Raw genomic sequence first — 5,165 nt, 5'->3', positions numbered from 1 at the left:
AAAAATAAAAGCTGGCTTAGAAGTGTGCGCGTGTTCTCGCTACTTCGCTGCTGTAGAGTGATCGGCACGTCATTTAAATATGCTGCTGATTGTTTTCTTTCACTGCGGTGCCGGCTCCATCCTAGGAGCGGCCGTCTGGTTTTTGGCTCGCGCGCCCGGATGCGCCAGCCTTTGGGCATGTGCGCATCGGGCGAGTCGGCGCCGTACGTGTGCCGTTTTCATTTGCGATACTTTTGAGAGTTGAAATTGAACTGCTTTTTGGACTGGGTGGATCATGAAGTGTGGGGTGCTCTAAGTGAGGTGCGCGCTAAGGGCAAGTTTCGGCGACATACTCCAGTAATCTTTATACACTTTTATTTTCTGAATGTTGCCATCTTTTGAACAGGACGCCGTTGAACATTGTCAGACCAAACCGGTTTTTTTATTATAGGTGGCTGCATGTTATCCAGATCAGCACACACAAAAAGTACTTTGCTCATCTGGAGGACCAAGCTGAGAGGCACTCTGTTGGACAGGATTTTGTAAATTTTTAGCCTCAGGATCACTCGTTCGACATGAATGCGCACTGACCTAATCTTGTAAGTTTTGCCCATGTCCTCCGCAGACAACTGACCTTCGGTCGAATTAAATGGTGGGATGAGAAGAACTGCACCTTTGACTTCTACACCTGCCCTAATGCAATGGAATCCTTTGTCACTTAGCACCAGATCTCCGGGCTCAATTAGCTCCAAAAACCTATAGACCTGCGTGATGAAGAAGTCTGTTTGTCTCCCTCCATATACTTCCGACACGAATGAAATCATTCCATTGAGAATAATTCCTACAAGAAATTTGACAATGTGCCTCCCTTGTGGTTAGAGTATAGTACATGCTGACAGTTTGGGTTTGATGGCATCTCTGTCCGGATTTCAGAGCAGTGTATGATAAAAGTGCAATTAGGCTAATTTACTTTAAATGCAGGCGGCATGGACATCCGAATGACCTCTCTTCAAGGGACATAGACCCAATCTCGTAGCACCACACTTAAAATATCAAGCGTTTTCTTGAAAACAGCTGATGCAGTCCTTTCATCGACTCCGAATATAATTGCCAAGGCACTGTATGTTAGCCCAAGCCGAAGTTTAGCAAGAACAGGCACAACTTGTCCTCCCATGTTACATCTGAGTTTTTGTATCTTGAAGCAGGCAGTAAGTTCAACAACAGGCTGAACACTGGCAATGTCACCCCGCAAAGGTCTTTCAGCGCTTCCCGGTCATCCTGCAGTGATGCGAAGCCTTGAAAACCCCATCTTCTCTGCCGACTTCCAACTGTGCTAGTGACCTTCATGAGTAAGAATGAAAATACGAATTAGAGGCGTCAAGACCAGATAATTCGTTGGAATAAAATATATTAGCAATCCCTATCAATTTTTAAAAATTCGTTTCTGTAGAACTGCAGACGAAACATGCAAATAAAAAGATGATAAGCTCCATATGAGTAGTACCTTATCAGTCTGCTCGATATGAGTGACCTGAGTGGATGCTTCTGTACAATTTGTCATTGACAAAAAAATATTCAGTTTTCCACTCCTTGAAGGTTCTGTTTGGCATGCCTGAAAAATAAATCATGTATTTTCAACAGGTGCTTCTTGGTATTGGAAATACTCCGAAACTAAATCTAAGTAAAACATAGATCGCAGTGAAAACTCGAATGCATTTAATGGGTTTACATCTGTTCATTTCAAAAGATGAGCAGGTGCTTAGACGTCAGTTTTTGTTATTGGCAAAAGATCTGTACAATGAGGTTGCAGCTCATCAGTTTCACTTCTTGTCACCCCACAATCCTCTAGCAAATCACTGCAGTCGCTTTTATGCTGATATTGCTGAATGTTTCTTGGGTCAGTGGTGTTGGCATTTCGTCTGACATACTTGCAGGCGACTGCTGCTTTGTTGCGCTACGTAGTTTAGAATTGGCCTGATTTAGTCCTCTTTGCCACCTGCATTGGAGAAGAAATACCTTGAATAACAACAAAATATTATTGCCAGGCGTATATGCCCAGGCATTTATATTGTAGGCAGCATATATTTGTCATGCACAGCTTTCTGGCATTATAATGAATCACAACTTCTGCCATAATGCATGCACCACAGCCACATAAAATATTTCAGTCGCTTCTCATACCTTTGTGTCCCTTCTTGGCTCGGGGTTTTCTTCCTGTACTTAGATGGAAAAATACTTGGAATGTATGATGGGGGATCCTGTATGTCGCTTTTGCCGTTGTTCACAAAGTGAGTGCTGCCAACTCTAGCCGCCGCTGTTGGAACCCACGGTGTTCCATCGAGGCTATATCAAGACAGTAAAAAATTATATTAAACTAGCATACAACATTCAGTATTTAATAATTTGTTTTCACACTAAACGCTTTAACGTTTATAAGTAAATACGATTAGTAAGCGTGAACAGCATGCCAATTACTACTACATTTACATGCAGTAAAACAGGCTTAGATACTGAGCTGGTCCTCGCAGGTCGGAACACTGTGGCGGTCTCTAACCTTGCTTGGTATGCGTCTGCATAAGAAATATGTTGATATCAGTCCCCCCAAAATAATTATTGCATTACCAGACACGCGGAGGGCTTACTGGCCAAAAAAAAAATGTCAACCATTGGCGCGATCTCGACTGCTAAAGGTACGGAGTTACAATGAACACTGCTCAGAAATAACATTACATTTCCAACATACCAAGTTTGCTTATCAAGAAATAAAAAAGAATCCCTTGACTCTGCGCACAGCATTTATCCAGGCTTGCTGTCTCTTTTTCATACTATTTCACCTTCAGCTCTCGGCCCCTGGTGTTCACGAAACTATTGTGAGACCCCAGGAAACAACAATAACTTTCTCCCCTCTTCGAGCGCCGCGAAATTACAGCCATGGCTGAAAGGTAAAATACTATGCTCTCCTGTGCAGCCGCGAGCACGACCGCACGTGCGCACTATGAAAGGACAGGTGAGAGCATCGCGAGCAGCGCACGTACCAGTCGAGACTGGGAGGTTCAATGCGCTCCTCCGGCGACGGCCCCGACCAGTAGTTCAGAAATGACCGCCAGGGGAGAGACGGCGCTAGTGTAGTGGGAGCAAACTTCATGTGCGCTCTCCTATTGCTCGTGTACCTGACCAAAGCACTGTGTGTGTGTGTGTGTGTGTGTGTGTGTGTGTGTGTGTGTGTGTGTGTGTGTGTGTGTGTGTGTGTGTGTGTGTGTGTGTGTGTGTGTGTGTGTGTGTGTGTGTGTGTGTGCGTGTGCGTGTGTGTGTGTGTATGTGTGTGTGTGTCACACCCAGAGGCTCGCCAGTGATCATCACTGTGGACATATGGCTTATTAGCAAGAAAATGACAGCGCATCGTAAATGTATCCTGTTTACCCATGGACTTACGAGAAATCATATCTAAAAATGCAGTTAAAACAAAGATAAAAGATGCACTACATTAAAAGGAAATGAAAACGCGGATGCTACATTTTTGTCGTACCTTGTTATGGCTGTCATTTTCTTTTTTTTCTTTTATGGAGCTTACTAGGGACGGATTTGGAAATTAGAAAACAGAGTGGGTAATTAATACAAAATAGATTTATCCATAAATATGTGCTACCCGTGCAGTATGCAAAACAAAGGTTAAACGCGCGTACAATATTTTAGACTGTTCTAATAGTCAGTGAACGAAATGTATGCAAGGAATGAAGCGCTTAAAAGGCCAGCAAATGAATTTGAAATATCAAACAAAACGTGAGCATACACGCCAACGATCCCCATGTGGTTGAAAGTAGTTTGCCCATGGTATATTTCAGTTCCGGTAAAAATGATCAGTGAGTAAAATATTTTTGTTTTGACAGTAATGGTGGTGCTTGAAACAGTATTCTGACAGTATTTGACAGTTGTGACAGTAATTTCTGTTGGCGCGGCATCCTAACTTGCCCAGAACATTTTTTTTAAAGAATTTTGTGCTTGTCGTGTCATTTTTGTGTGAACTGTCGGAAAGTGCAACGGTGAGAGGGGAGCGGCGCTGCCCTCTCCGAATAAATGGTGGCGGGGGAGGGGCGGGGGGCTGCTGCCCCCCTCTGTCAACACGATTCCGGAGTTCCTGCTGGTTGTCGAAGCGCCGGCTCGCTCGGCATCAGCGGATCACGCTGCGTGCATCCCAATCTGGAATGCAGAGCAAGATTGACTTGACTCGCTAGCGGGGTCAGCGGCATCTGTCAGTCGCTGCTATCTCTTCGCCGCGCAACGTTCCTAGGGGCCCACGCGCTGCCTTCTGCGACCTCCCGATAACTTAATTTCTCTCTTCACTTTTCCGAACGCAAAGCTTTCTTCGTCACAGTCAAGAACTGCTAGTGGAGTGTTTCTTCAATGAATATAAGTGAAAAGTAAAATGTTTTTAATTGTACCTACATATCTTGCTCAAAATATTTTCCTCATTCTATCGAAAAAGTGAAACAGCTGATGAGCTGCGCTCAAATTCCGCATTAGGAAGTAAAGTTATCCTCGGCAATCTTTTTTTATTTAACGGGCTTTATTTAGAGATAAAAACAGATATGATGCTTTCTTTATCTGAAATAAATGGAATGGGGTTTTTAAGGTGCTTTCTAACTTCACAAATCACATTTATTTTCTGAAGTCAATATTTAGACATTTAGAAAAACCTTAATATCTAAATATTGAAGTTAAGACGAAAACTTTGAAACTAGTGCTCAAGACGTATGGCAGCTCTATGGAACTGGTTTCCCTGGCCTGCCTCAAATGATTTATTTTAAACCCTTGGCTAAAATTACCTTGGACTGCCTGTACATCTGCATGTTCTTTAGTCTTTGCAGCAGCGGTTGCCGATTGAAAATGTAGCCCTCAAGGGTAGGTTAAAGCAGAAGTCTGCTGGTGGCAAAGGCTGAGACCAAAACAGGTTTAGTGCGACTGCAGTACAGGAAGGTCAAACACTAACTTGTAAAACTACAAATTAAAAAGCTACACACAATCACAAGAATAATAAACGTTGTGATACATTGTTTTATAAAGCAATTAGGCTTGCAATAAATGCTTCTTATCTTTTTTAATTGTGCAACACTCTTAATGTTCCATCGTCCTTGGTGCCACTGCAGGCATTCTTAGGTGCAGGATGCCACGAACAAGTTTCTAATCGC

At 43.2% G+C, this 5,165-nt stretch overlaps 1 pseudogene; it reads right to left on the bottom strand.

Moving 5' to 3' along the window:
- Positions 1-353: 353 nt before the first annotated feature.
- LOC146188328 (uncharacterized) lies at positions 354-4,826 on the bottom strand (annotated as a pseudogene).
- Positions 4,827-5,165: the final 339 nt, after the last annotated feature.

The sequence above is a fragment of the Amblyomma maculatum genome, chromosome 5 (assembly GCF_055883805.1).
Source record: "Amblyomma maculatum isolate TAMU_Amacu chromosome 5, ASM5588380v1, whole genome shotgun sequence".
NCBI classification, from domain to species: Eukaryota; Metazoa; Arthropoda; class Arachnida; order Ixodida; family Ixodidae; genus Amblyomma; species Amblyomma maculatum.
The sequence above is the reverse complement of the archived record's forward strand: the minus strand, read 5'-3'. Positions and strand labels throughout refer to the sequence as shown.